The 15,380-nt window shown below is 40.5% G+C and overlaps 1 protein-coding gene across 6 annotated transcripts in view; it reads left to right on the top strand.

The window, feature by feature from the left end:
• Positions 1-11,321: 11,321 nt before the first annotated feature.
• Positions 11,322-15,380, top strand: part of LOC108940348 (transcription factor SOX-6-like) — a 163,451-nt gene continuing 159,392 nt past the window's right edge. For 4 of the 6 annotated variants that reach the window (XM_018762503.2, XM_018762486.2, XM_018762493.2 and 1 more), the window contains exon 1: positions 12,316-12,607. The gene's annotated coding sequence lies outside the window, so the exon portion shown is untranslated. Of the gene's footprint in view, positions 11,456-12,315; positions 12,612-15,380 lie in introns of those variants that run through there. The other 2 variants (XM_018762459.2, XM_018762469.2) reach the window with 2 other exon arrangements.

Below are 15,380 nucleotides of genomic sequence, written 5' to 3'. Positions count from 1 at the left end.
GGGAAGCCAGAAGAATTGTATAATTGACTTCAGCTCAGCTGGGAGGAAAAGGTGCCTTTAAAAATCAAAAAACAGGTGCTTTGGTTTCTTGAATTAGAAAATCTGGAAGAAACCTCTGTCTGGTTTCTACAGCGGAGTACAGATTCAAACAGATATCACTAGAAAAAAAAATATATATTTTGTAGTATCTTATGTAGTATGTTACGCTTCTGATTTTACATTTATATTTTAAGGAGAGTTTAGAGAAGACTATTCTGTAAGACAGTGTTCATTTCTATCAAGCTGATACTGTCAGGTAAATTTTAGTGGTCAGTATTTCATGCTACATAATTTTATATATAATACTGGACATGTAAATATGTGTAATATTTTGTAAATGACTGTGTAGCAGGTAATATAGTAGTTATGGTCATGTACTTGTAGCCAGGTTTATTCTTCAGATCTATAAATATCCACTTCAGAATAATATTTCTATAAATATGCATTTTAATGTAAACTGTCTTCTGTTTTCTTCACCTACCATATGTATCCTTTTGGGACTGGAATCTCTATGGAAGAGACCTATGTGGGGTTGATCCCAGTAAGTGGGACTATTAGCCTCATTCATTAATATTTATGTAAATTAGTTGAAATTAATAGACAAATGCATTTTCATAAGACTTTGATTTGGAGTTAATTAAGATATTGGCGGATTCCCTCATTATGTAATTAGGAATAACATGTATTTAACTCTTATATAGACTTAATTAATTAGACTTTCCCTGTTAACTTAAAAGGAATTATTAGATCTCCACTAAACTTTGATGAAATTGAGAGGAACAAGTAGGAAATTCAGGTCATTAAATGGGAACACAGTGTCCCACTTTACAGGTCCAAATGGGATTAGGATAATTAGCATGTATGCAAATGATGATTCAGTTAATTACATAACATTCCGATTAAAAATTAACAATGATGTTATGGATGCAGAGTCTTACTGCAGAGACCAAGAAGCGGCAGTCAGTCAGACGACTGTCACTCTGAACGTGCGAGAAAGCACCTTCTTCATGCTGACCAAACAAAATTTTTCTGACACTTTTGGGGGTGGATTTTGACTTGCTGACATCTTTTCATCCTTAACAGTGAGAATTTTGAAGGTCTTCATATTGTATTTGGAAGCTTTGCTGCCATGCAGTCTTCTTGTTGATCATCACATGAATTAATTTTATTTAGAATAAATAGTGCTCATATAGAGTGTTCACACAGGGTGAATGCCAGCTTGGTTTTCAGGCAAAATATTTAGAACCCTGGGGGCGCAGTGGTGCAGTGGGTTGGACCACAGTCCTCCTCTCCGGTGGGTCTGGGGTTCGAGTCCCGCTTGGGGTGCCTTGTGACGGACTGGCGTCCCATCCTGGGTGTGTCCCCTCCCCCTCCGGCCTTACGCCCTGTGTTGCCGGGTAGGCTCCGGTTCCCCTGTGACCCCGTATGGGACAAGCGGTTATGAAAATGTGTGTGTGTATTTAGAACCCAGTTTAGCATTACCAATTTCCGTAGGAAATTCCAGGAAGTCTTTCTTTACAGCATCTGTGGGCTCATCTTTATGTAGTCTGTACTGGTTTATCATGTGATTAAAATGACTTAATTTTCTTAACTGTGCTTATTTTAATTGTCTATCGCCATTAAATGTTATTATCCCTGACGAACGTGAGCTTTACTCAATTTATACATTTTTAAAATACAGTATTAGTTATCAGAAACGCTTTGCTGTTGGCTTTTACCATTTTATTCAACTTGTGTGACTTATTGACCAAGAAGAATGACCAGTCAAAGAACACTTTTAGCACTGAACATTGACTGTAGCCTTGACCCCCCCCAAAGTAAAAAAAGTGTAAATGCAATTAGTATAAAAGCAGCCGATGAAAAAGTATTATGTTGTATGGTTTCTTCTATAGCCAATGTTTAATAGAAAAGGTAAATCACTGGCAATTAGAGGGGAAATCGCATGAGCTGTTAGATAGAATGAAAATGTTTGATAAAAGCAGTTTCTTACCAGAGGAAAAACATTCAAAACCTCAAATGGTAAGAAGTGTAAGCATAAGATTTTTTTATTCAGACTGTAAGTCATGGAAAATGAATTCTTACTGAAAGTAATTAGTCAAACAAAGACAAGTGTTATGCCAGTTCGATTAAATATTCCTTTACAGTTTTAATCCGCTAAAATTTTCATAATGACAGATGGTTTGTTCCTTAAGTAGGGAGCAAATGAGGGGAAAAGCATAGAAGTAGCTAAAGAAGACGCAAGTGGACCAAGAGCAGCGACCGAAGAAGAGAAGAAGTGCAGTAGAGAGCATGAAGGCCGAAGGCGAGGGCTGACTGAACAAGACCGAGTCGAGGCACAGACACTGGGAGGCCACATGTAAGGCGAGGGTGTAGCTCAGGATGAGACATGTGGCACATGAGTTGAAATCCATGAGAACATCTGAAATACAAGAAGAGACAAGTGGAATGAGCATCCATTGCTGATTTTGGTATTACTATAACATACTGTACATTAAACATAATAGTGCTTTTTCAATAATCATGGTGCACAGAAATAACAAAGTAACTTCAAACTTTACAATTCACTAAATTACTTTTCCAAATAATTGTGAAACGCTACATGTTCAAATACTTCTGAAATTCTAGCTTACAAAATGTAGCCTAAAGTAGAAGTCAATTAACTTACCCAGAATCTTAAATTAGCAGGAGACACAAGACATAAAATAACGATATATTCATATGAAACTTTATTTTTTTCATCTCGTCAAAAGTAAATCTCATAAAATGTTTTTACATACGTGAGCCTTGTATAGCATTTGACACCATAAATCATTAATGAAAAATGCTGGAAATACCGTGGCAAGAAAGAAATTCTAAAGTTTATTTTTCTTTTTCACAACTTTCTTGCTTGCCTTTTTCACCATCCTTTTTCAATTTAGTATTTCACTCATTTTTGTTTATTTGAAAAGGGCTATGGCTATATGATAAACAAATATAACCTTACATAAGATTATGTTTGGTGCATGATGAAAGCGCCAGTATGCATTTCCATGCCACGCACCCTTGTTGCCCACTATTATTTAATATAAACATTAGTGCACTTTGCTTGCTCCCTTCAGGGTCTAATTGGTTCTGGGAGTTTTCTGAAGGGTACAAGCTCATAGAGCAATGGATAAACTTGAAAAGGAAAAAAAATCAGTATAGCCTTGTGATAAAAAGTATTATGACTGCTGAAAAAAAAGTTTGGAGCAGAGTTTCTACCGTAAGCAGAAATATCTCCACCGGATTCCGGTTAGATGGTTGGACTCACTTGGTTTTGAGGACATGTTGCTTTGATAAATGAGAAACACAAATGGCCTGGTCCCCATCCTTGGAGGGTCACCAGGGCAATTGTTTTTTCCGATCATAATTCTGTTTCAAAGGAGAAGGCAACAGCGCACATGTTCTTCCCCTAAGCAATTATCCATAATTAAAATGTTTTAAAAAGTCTTGAAAGCGACATAAGATATCATAATGAATTGGTTTTCTTGCCACTAGTACTTAAAATGATTCCGTCTCCTTTTTTCCTGCCACATAATAACTCGCAGTTTGTCATTTTCTCCCCCTTAGGATGAAACCTGAAATTCTAGATTGCTTTGTGTCGGCTTCCACAGAGGTCTGTGTGTGACAGGAAGCTGGTTAATGCTCAGTTTTATCTTTATAGATGCTCAATTTCACATCTAGCCTTGTGATTATTCCTCTAAATGTTCATTATTTCCATACATTCCTACGGTATAGCCCTGGAGTATGGTGTTGATTTTCTGTAACGCAAAAAGGAAACCTTGAAGCTTCGGGCAAGTTCAAAAAAAAAAAAAAATAAAGCAAACATATATGTCAAACTATTTTTTTGCTGTTGTTGAACACGACTTAATGATTTCCTTTTAATTACAACAAATCTTATGGCCATCTCTGTATTTTCTCTGACACGACAGTGTTCCCTAATTAAACATGCAGAATGGAACAAGAACACATGTTAATTTAATGTAACAAAAATGTTGATTTTCATGCGCTTTCCTTTAAAATATTAATGGGGTAGACTTGCATTTTAAGATGCATCAAAGCAACTCATGATATGCAAATAAGATGTGCACTGCCATGCCCTTCAACGCTGGACCTCTGTGTTCTTTCCACACTGGGTCTGTTGGTGATTCCAAACATTCGCTCGCAGCGTTTCAGCTGAATCTAAAAAGCACAAAAAGGTGCAGAAATGTCTGAGACAAATGCCTCAGAGTATCTGATGAGAATAAAAGATGAAGTATTAAAACCACAGACACCAGCATCCAGGCTTCTGAATCCTCATCTTCACGTTTTTTGGTGAAAGAATGTGCAGCAATTACGAACACACTCTCTAGACATGAATTCATTATAAATAAATCACAGCGAAAGGGAAGAAAGGTATATATGTCAGAGAATCTCACATGCTATAAAATGTTTGTTTCTGGTTGCATCTATATTGATTAGAGCAGCTACAACTTACAGTGCCGTATTAGGAGCTGAGAATGAACGTGTCGTCCTGCATTTTTAACAGCACCTGAAAGACGGCAGTTAAAATGAATGCGTTCTGTCAAGGGATAAAACACTGGCAGATATTTCTGTTTCTCTTTGAATGAACTCTCTGCTCTTTTCTACATTGCGCAGAGCACGAGCAGTTAGGGAACTGGTTCCTTCGCATCTCCTTTTTGGTGTCGGCTCATCTTTAAAGTCATATGATGAACCATTTGTTAATGTGAGGTGGTTGTCAATCCACTGGTTTGTGCTGGTTGAAAGGGAGTCTTGTGGAGCAAACCGTATAATATTGTGCGGACAGGGAGTCACTGCGCTATAGAGGACCAGTGATGCACAAATAAAGGCTGCAGCGATGCTGTCTGGTTTGCAAAGAGGATAGGAAAGTTGAGGGAGGTTTATATTAGCGTGGTTCTGTCTAATGTTGTGTCCATCTGGACCTATGGAAACTGCCGTCGTGACAGAGCATTTTCTGATGGAGGTGGTCCAGGGTTTGGGGTTCTCACAGGGTTTGGACCCTTGCAGGGAGCCAAAGAACGCACTGCTCGGCTGGGAGCGCCTTGAAAAGAGCACACACGTGTTCAGGAATAAAAAGTCTGCTCCTTCATGGCATGTCAGAAGAAAGAGAGCATGGATGCTCTGTAGGGTACATATAAAAGACATGTGGATTCGTGTATTTTTAGAACACATTTAAGAAGCTGAAACCTCACGGTGATTTCAGGCGTTCAGCCCACAGACACACAGTTTGTGGTGGCTTTCCCTACAAATATATTCCTTATTTATCATACATCAGAAGGACTTTCATTTTTTTGTTTTGCCCTATAGCTCAAAATTCGTTTCAGCTATTGTGCTTAATTTTAAAATTACCCCCCAAATACATTTTAAGGGTCATATGGCCCATATGGGACAGTTATGGAGAAAGTTAATATCATCACAGGTACATTATGCGATAAATTTGGTAAATCGGGACAGTTGTGTGTTGGATTAAATGGGAGACGACTGGAAACGGGCAAATATTAATTTTACCCATGAAACAAGTTATCATCGGTGTAGAAAATGGTTCGGTTTGTCAGAACAGACACACACACACACTGTCAGTCTAATTTATTCTCCCAAAAGTCAATGTAGTGGGATGAAGGGATTTTTGTGTTGAAATACAGTCATCGGGAACATTCATTAAATACATTTTCAAAACCTCGTGTATGTATAGAAAATAACAATAAAAGGCGAAGGACCCATGATAACCATGATTTATTGTTTTCTTCAGAGAATTACAGAAAATCGTATGACTTCATGATTTGCATTTTATTCCCAAGAAACGCGGAACAATTGGTTAAAACGTGGCAACTTGTGCCAAAATAAATGTTATGAAGAGGACCGAGGTCATGGTTTAATTAATCTTTTACATACACTTGATATTCATTTTGACAAAGCGATTAAAAAAAAAAAAAAAAAAACACCACTGCCTTGCCTAGGCAATATTTAATTTCGGGAAAATTCCTAACTCTCAGTTTGACGAAGTAGAAAAAAAAAAACTTGCAAAAATCATTACTGCTGTAGAAATAAACAGTGGCTGTTATTTCTGGTTTAATTGAAAGGTGTAAAAAGTACAAGAGCTAAGACGAGATAGAAAACTGATCACACACACACACACACACACACACACACGTGTCTCTTTACACAGAAATAGACTAGTGTAACAACACGTGTGTCGGCTCGCTTTGTGGAAACACCGAGGACGTATATAAATGTTATAACAAAACGCTTAAACTCTCAATGAATATTATCTGTGCATGAACATGCGTTCATAGCTTTTTTTTTCCCTCTCAACCTCTGTTTTTATTTATTTCACCTGCCTACGCGATGAGTAATGAAAAACAACATGTATTTAACATCAGTAAAAAATAAACATCCGTTTAAATGTTTTGCACTTGTTTTGTCCTACATGAAAAAGTGTTTTCAGTGTAATTTTGATCACAATTTCATTCATAAATTCCGCGGACGAAAAAATTCCCGCAGATGCTTTATTTTTTATTTATTTCTCCACATCTGCTTTCTTAAAGAACATATAACTGAATAAATTTTTTTAAATGTATAATTATATACAAACCGAGTGAATGCGTGAAGCGAAATGTAAGCAAACGCAGAGTGTCGGTGCGATTAGGAGACGCTCCCACGACCCGCGTACACGTGTGTGTGTAATTCTGGCGTCCGCCGAAAGGTGGCGTGTGCGGTCCGCACTGCGCTCTTCCTCACCTTGCCGAACGTACCTGCCCACGTCTCGGAGCTCGGATGTGCTGCACCAAAGGTACATCTAAATAACTGATAGCAGTTATTTAATTAAAAAAAAAAAAAAAAAAAAAAAAAAAACAGCACAAAACGTAAATTTATTTTGATAATAACATTTATTTATCACTTTAATCTGCGTGTAATACCGCGCGAATGTAACACTGACTGACTGAAAATTTCTACAGACTTGTTGTTCATTTGGAAAAACTGACGTAATTAGTCTACTTTAGTTTTACTCTCTCTTCTATATTTCGACAAATGTGAAATAACCAGTTGATTCTCCGCTACAAGGTTTATAACGCCATCGTTCTTGTGTTATTTCTGTTAATAAAACAACACGTGTAATTAATGTTTTCTTACCTTGCGTACGGCAGTTTCTCCCCAGTTTTTGTCCTGCTGCAGTTGTGCATTTTCAAACGTGGCTGCGTTTGAGAAGATGCAGTTTTCTCTCTGTTCCTGGAGTTTGTATTGGGAAAAGATCCACTGTGGCGTCTTAATATATCTGCATTACATCTGGGAAAAAGGAGAAAAAAAATGCATTTATTTGTCGGGATGAAGGTGTTCCCATCTCCAAAAAAAAAAAAAAAAAAGAAATCAGCAATGGTGTGGATTTATAGGTCAGAACAACTCTGCCTTTACTTGTGATGAGGACTTGAGAGCTTCTTATACCATATCCACAAATAAATGCATATCTATAATCCACAAGTCATTCTGGAGGATCCTGTCTCTTCACACTGCGTTCAAGTTGGACGCCCCCTCCCACACACACGCACACACACGTTCACACACGCACACGTATGTTTTCTTTAGACACTGCTTAATTTATTTATAAATATACCTTAAAATATTTTTTCTTTAATAACTCCAAGATTTCCATATTGGGGGGGGGGGGGGGGGGGAGTCTTTTAGGGAGAAAAAGACAACTCTTTGAGTGCAATAGGTTTTATTGCCTTTAAGGGAATGTTCACCTTGAATAATTTATCCTCCTTTTTGGTGCAAGCTGGGTATTGGGATGGAGATGCGATGTGTGGAGGATGTGGTTTTTCTCAGGAACAAAGGGAATGTAGAAATGAAAGACAGATAAGGGATATGATGAGATATGGTGAAGGGATATCTGTCCTGCCTCTGTACCGTTCTTGCTCTCTCTCCATCTCCCTCTCTCTCTCTCTCTCTCGCTCGCTCTCTCTCCCTCTCTCTTTTTCTCTCTTTTTCCTTGTCCTGGGGTCGGCTCTGTCTCTCTCTCCTCTCTCTCCCTCTCTTTCTCTTTCTCCCACTCTCGCTCTCTTTCTTTCTCTGTCTCTCTTTCTCTTTCCCTGTCCCAGTGTCTCCTCTCTCTCTCTCTCTCCTCTCTCTCCCCCTCTCCCACTCTCTCCCTGTGACTCTTCAGTTAACAAACAGCATTTCCTACTGCCGCTTGCCCTCTCATTGTAAGTACACCCTTCTATTATCAGCACAACTTCAATGAATTGTCTTTTCTTTTTTTGCCAGTGGTAAAATTTGGATTTAAAGCATTATTGTTTGTATGTATGTGAGCTTGTGAAAAGGTGTTTTGTTCTGGTTTAACTTGTGTAATTTACAAATCCAAGAATGTCATTTTTCCAATTTTATTTTCTGAATTCTGACCTTCCCCAGAATTCTTTCTTTTACCAGAAAAATGAGTGTTCAGGCTTTGACATATTCATTTCATAAAGTGGCAGAAAGTAGTTTTAGGGAAGTCAAGCTAGTGTAGAGCCAGTTTTAATTAAAACTTCATTATATCCAACAAGAGGGCTTTTTACGCTTTAATAACTACAAAGTGTGCCTTGGACATCTAAGCCATGGTTTGTTTTTTTATTTTACTTTATATTGATTTGCGATCAGCAGTCTGGCACCTTTGTCCAAATTAGCTGAAATTGCTCATGTTGCACTTAGATAACAGGGGTGTTTAGCTGGGGGACTGATTGTATAAATAAAATGATACACACAATGGAGCAGCGTATGTTTTCATACTTAGTCAGAGTAAGGGACATGTGGTAATATGTACACTTAAAATGATGTAAATATCATTTGTTTAAGGTGAACATGCTGCAATGCAAATGCACTGCCTCTCTTAAATTTAGTTGAATGTCACATCTCATTTCTGGAGAATGGAAAGGACAAGTTCATTTTTCTAATCTTCTCATTTAAGGGAATAAGTGTGAAAAAATGACTGGACTTTGCTTATGCTGTCAGGTTTGAAAGACTGTGAGAAATTGGCCCACTTGTGAACCAAACATCTCTCCTGTCTCTTATAGTGAAGCACACTGGTGCAGTCGAATCAAATGCTGTAACATATTTTTGCACAGGTGTTTAACTTCAGTCAAAAATCCATGTATTTCCCATGTATTGATAAATAGCGTATTTTCTGCTGAGTGTGGAGTTTCGAGAAACTTGTTCAGGCTCCTTTGCTGTTGGACTTTGGCGTTTTCCACGAAATCAGTGAAAGTGCTCCTGAAACATGTACAAGCAGCTGGTGCTGTCAGCCCTAAATCTGAGCTGTATGTCGAGTCTTTTTGCATTGTTAAATCATGCAATAACCTACCTTCTGAAATTACTCCTATCTGTGACCCTAGGAAACATATCTTTGAATGGCACTGGCCTAAACAGCACTTGATTGACCTCCTGTTCATAAAATGAGGAGATAATTGGCCCAGGATGCAGTTTGCTGTTTAATGGCTTTCATGAATAATGACAACTAGATAATTTCAGCAATAACAGTACATTTACCTTCAACAAACTGCATAAAGCCATCAGGCATAAAATAAAAAAAAATAATAATTTGCTTTGTATAGAAATGTTGCAAGGCAAGCTATAGAATGTTATATATTAGTTTTGTTCCCAGTTTAATTGCAAAGCGTCAGTGAAACATTAACTTCCAGTTTAATTAAAAATGTTTATCAGAGTGCATCGCCTGACGTCTTAAGGTGCTGAACGTATGAAAGTCTTACAGATAATTACCGTGTCCACTAAATTAATTTTGAAAAGGGGGTGTGAGAATTGTGCTGCGTGTGTGAAGCTATATATTAAATGCGTTTTTTTTTTTTTTGGAAAGATTACTGAAAAGTAGCTCTAATCACAGGCGAGCCAAGGTTTCCTCCTCGGTGTGCTTCATTTCATTGTCATTTAACCCATGTTTGATTAAATTGATTTCCTTTGTACTTGAACACAAATCCCCGCGGTGTTGCGCAAGGCTCCGCACCCCGAGCGCACACTCCCCCGCACATCCCGCAAGGACGCCCATTGAACTTTATTGTACCTTTGGTGATCTTCATCTTTTTATTATTATTATTATTTTTTTTATATACTTAAAGAGCGGGCGGACAGTCCATTTTCAAACGCGTTTTCATCTCCTTTTTCCCCTCCAAGGATAGACGTAGAATGAAAGGACAATTCCTTATGCCCTTGTGTCGTGGAATTCATACCTTGACACCACTGGACCTTTTTTTTTTTCCCCACGCAGGCGGTTCGCAACCTGTGTGCCTCGCAAAGATGTGGGTTTTCTTCGAAGCAACTCAGTTCTACTGTTCATTTTCATTGTAACAACTTTTTTTTTTTTTACTATATAGAAAAAAAATCCCCTTTCGTCGAACGCTTCGCTGTTTAAACTTGTCCGTTTTGCAGAGACTGTTCGCAAACCGGGGAGCGCACCGCGTGTTCGCATTCCGACAAACGTGACAAACTTCTTTTTTACGCGAACCACTTTCACTTCATGCTATTGCAAAAAAAAAAAAAAAAAAAAAAACACACACACACACGCACACACACACACAACCCGGCCATAACACGAGCATCACTGGACTGCAGTTACTCAGAATGCCTGTTCAGAGTTCTGCTTCTAAAATCATGATCATCATCATGTCTATTAAAACCAAAAGCCAAGTCTCAGTTGTGCCCATTCTTCCTAGATCTCTATACGTGCTCTTGTGTGATTTCTCCGCGCTCTCTCTCCTCCTGGCCAGCACTTTACCCCCTCTCCACAGCGTCTCGGTGGCTCTCTCTCTCTCTCTCTCTCTCTCTCTCTCTCTCTCTCTCTCTCTCTCTCTCTCTCTCTCTCTCTCTCTCTCTCTCCCCCAGCCTCTCCTGCCTCTCCTGCCTCTCTTGCCTGGGAGGGGGAGCCCTGCCTCTTCGCCTCCCTCACATCAATGCCCTGGCCACTCACTTTCTGATGTTGCACGACGGGAAATGCTTTGAATACTTGCGACATGGCCGCTCACATTGATTGCCAAGATTGACAGCACTAAAACCATCGCCTCCACTTGTTTCTCAGACAGGGGGAGAGGGGCGGGGGGGGCAGCGAGAAGAGAAATAAAATAGATGATATAACAAAAGCTGCGCGCAGTCCTGACAGTTAAAGTTGTCTTTAAAAAAGAACGGGATTCCCTCTCTGTATGGCCCGTGGGAACACCAGCAGACTTTAGTTTCTTCATTTTTTTTTTTTTTTTTTTTTTTTTCTTTTCGCTTTCTTTTTCGTCCTTCTCTGCAGACATCAGAGCTTATTATTTTTCAGAGATATAAACACGGAAAAGGGATATCGCAAGGAGCACCGGCGTGTGCGTGTGTGTGGTTTTTGCAGACACGCTCCGCGAAGGTAACCCCGAGTGAATCTGTGTGTCTGCCGTGGGGCTCATTTCCATCGCTTTTTCACCTTCTTCCTTCCTTCCTTCCCACTGCTCTCGTCTGTCACTGATGTGCCATCTCGCTTGTCATTAACGGCGGGCATCTATTCTCCTCCTTCTCCGCTCCACGCGCCTCCGAGACATTTACACGAGCGAGGGCAGCTGCTGGACATTATATTACACACAGTCAGTCAGTGTATCATGCTTTTGTTGCAGCATTGCCCGGCGAAGTGCCTTTCTCTTTCTGTGTTTGCAGTAGTTCTGCTTCTTTCCGTAACAGACGTCGTCGGTGCTTAAAAAAGTATCCGCCGCGGTTCGGGCTGCGATCCCCTCTCGGATGGGTCCCTCGCAGCGGATCCTCGCGGCGCCACTTCGCGGCTCCAACTCCAAGTGCGCCCAACTTGAACGCGCGCTCTTCGCCGTCGTTTACACCGTATGGCTCCACTGCCGAGAGATCCCCCGCGTCGCGTGCGCTTCCCCTCGTTCGGTTTTGTGCGCAAAACCGGGCGCGCCTCCGTCTCCCGTTAAGACGGCTGGAAGTTGAACGCGCGCGCGGATCGTGGCGGCCGCGCTCGCTCGCTCGCCGCAAATAAGCGTCGCTAATGAACGTGGTTGTTACCGGGACGCTTGTGGAAGTGGGTTTCGCGACGCCGCGCGCTCGCCCGCCGCTCCCGCAGTTTCACGTGGCGTCCACAGAGCGGTACTCTTCGACGACGGTGACGGCCGCGCGCCTCCGCGTGCAGCCCCCCGTTCGCGGGACCTAGAAAGGAAAAAAAAAAAAAAACTTTCTTTGAAGTTTTTTTTTGTTGTTGTTGTTGTTGTTGCATTTTTATTTTCCGACCGCCCGCTTTAATTACGATGTGAAATGTATAAAGGGCATTTTAATAATCAGACGAAACTGGGAAGTGCGTGGTGCATCTTGTTTGCTGTGTGTCGTTCGCAGCCTGGGAAATTGTCCCCGAGTTTAAGTTTCGGTGGAGGGTCACGCAAATTGACCCGAGAAGAATGCATAAGTCATAAATTAAAATAAAGCCCTCATACACGGCCCGGTCCTTTTAGAGACAATACAGAGCGTGGACGAGCCGGGGGTCCCCTGCAAGGGCTGCGGCTCCAAAACAACTCAAGTAAGTAAGTACTTATATTATAATCATTATCTTTATTACCGTTATTATCATTGCTATTACTGTCATTTTCCTGAACAAATCGGACGCAGCCCATCCCGTTTTTTTTGTAATCCGTTTAAATGCTGACTAATTAGTTGCGTAATATTGAAGACAATATATAGACGAAATTCGGTACAACTTTTCGTCAATATATTTACACAGCAGGATTTCACTATGTTTTGTTCACACTTATAATAAGTTATTTTAATTGTAGTCTACTTTCGCGCAAATCTGACGGCGTATGTGAAGACATTTTAAACTTATTGTTAATCATCATTTTCCCATTTTCTTTTGCTTTTCGAGGCTTAGCGTTTTTCTATTTTTTTTTTTTTAAATTAAATCTTTTAAAGCGAACATCTAGTAGAGACTATAATTCTGATGTATTTTTGATCAATTACAAAAAAAAAGGTTATTTGAAAAAGACACTCATTTCTGAGACCCCTGGCCTGGAAGAAGGATTTGCAGTGCCAGGGTTTTGTATTGCGGTGTGTGTGTGTGTGTGTGTGTGTGTGTGAGAGAGAGAGAACTTCATCTGGACAACCGAGATAAACTCTTTTTAAAGGGTGTTTCCCTAGCATTACACACGCGCTCCTCAGATAGTCCGCACCGCACTTCTGAGCGCAAAGCGATAATATTTAAATAAGCAAAGAAACTTTTATTGTCCAAAATAAACGCAGGGACACCTCGCAGGAAAAAAAAAAAAAAAAAAACTAAAAGAGCAAGAAAGAATATGCAGTCATTTAAAAATCATTTACATAGCCCGGAAAACTTTAATGTATGAAATAGCAAACTAGACAATATTTGGGGGAATTTGAAGGGCTGCTTTTGCACAACCAAAACCATCAAATGCATTGCAGTTTCATCAGTCCCCTACAAGGGTTACCCTGTCTCTCTCTCCTGGCTATCCTAATTAAAGACAGGGCCACTTTCGTCACACTTTCTTTTTTTCTTTACTTGTAGGTGGCCAGATAATAACCAAGTGTTTATAGAGCATTCTTGTCCTCAGTGATGGGGGTCTGTCTGAAAGACAATCCTTCTCCGGGGGTGAACTTGATCCCCTCACGGTATGTTGTTTTGAACAGTTGCTGTTTGCCCTCAGTTGCCACTTCTGCCTCATAAGGTAAGGTGGCTCTGGGCTCCAATGTGCGTCCAAATGGCATGTTTATAATTAGACTGCTCCTTCAGCACATTGTCCTCGCTGCTGGACACGGGTCTAGTGGACAGAGGTGTGCGGGACAGACGGACAGACAGGGCACTTCCGTTCGCCTCTGCAGGGCTCGGGTCCGCTGGAGCGACGTTTTCTGTCTCGTCTCTCCCCCCCCCCGACTGCCTGTCCTGACTGTTGTCCCCTCAATGGTCATTTAGTGCCGGCGTGTCACTATTCATAAGAGCAAAATAACCACAAATACCCCTCAGCTCTTTGAACACCCCCGTCTTTCTTTTATCCTTTCTCTGTGTTACTTTCAGTTAATGAGAATATGCGTTCATTGATCGCCACAAATTATAAAAGATAATATCAGGAGCAGATACATTGATTGATTTTTTTTTTAAACCAATAAATTAGCACTTGCTTTTGACGTGTGCTGCACGTTTTGAATTTTGAAGCGGCTGTTTTGGGCACTAATATTGCTCCAGATGCGGATAAATGGGGAATTTCCCCTCCGAACGTCGAAGCGTCTCCGTTACGTTATTCCCGATTTACTGTGATCGTGAGAGTTTTGTGACACGCGCTTTCTTTTTTTTTTTTGCGTCTCCTTCGCGCCTTTTTCCGTCGTGCTTTTGCGCTTTTTCCGGGAAGCTGCGGGTGTTTCCGGGAAGCTCGGGCAGCAGCGCCGCTCTTCGCGCGGTCTCGCTGTGCGCTCCGCTCGTTCGAACGCGTCCGCGTGTCCGTGCGCCCGCGTGCTCGGGACGTTTCAAAAATCCCGCGCGGTACTTCGCTGCAGCTCACGTCCATCCGTTACGCGGCACCAACGTCGGAAAAACCATCAAAAATAATATAATTTTAATGTGTGACTCTTTACATATCGCACTCCTAAATTAAACTGGAGATTTACTGAGCGTTCGGAACAAAGTGCCTTTACTGCTTTTTTTTTTTTTCTTGAAATCAAATATCTGACCTTTTCTTTCTTTTAAACCACCTATTTCTATTTTAGTTAAATTTTGAAAAACTTTTTTAGACTGAAAGACGTAAATCAGAGGCACTGTAATAACTGACACTGTAATAATAGACACTGTAATGTCAGACACTGTAATATTTGATACTGTACCAATGAACATTTGACATATGGACAGTAACACATTGTTAACACATTAAAGTGGGACTCAAACCATGCTCTCACTACTGTAACTTTGCCTGTGGATTGTAAGAATTGCCTTATCTCACATGTATTCACCTATAAACCTCCATGTAGGCGTTTGTGTCAGAGATGTTTCAGGGGTCAAAAGAGGAAAAGTTGGTACCAGGGGTACTGTTTACTCTAATCTGGGTTTTTGCTTCCAGTTACAAAGACCTCAGCAGAGTGTGTGAGTTTTGGGGAGGGGGGCAGTTTCACTTCATGTCATCTTATTGAGGATTTAAATCATGTTTTAGTCCTTTGTCAGTAACTATTGTGCTCATGGGTCATTGATGATATCAGGTGCTCTACCCGACCCATTAGTGTGTACATTTTTTGAGTTAGTTGAATGTTGACCTCTCGGGACCACCCGTGCTTGCCTTGCATAAATAGATGCCACT

Source organism: Scleropages formosus, chromosome 2, assembly GCF_900964775.1.
Source record: "Scleropages formosus chromosome 2, fSclFor1.1, whole genome shotgun sequence".
NCBI lineage: Eukaryota > Metazoa > Chordata > Actinopteri > Osteoglossiformes > Osteoglossidae > Scleropages > Scleropages formosus.
This window is presented reverse-complemented; position numbering and strand designations above follow the sequence as displayed.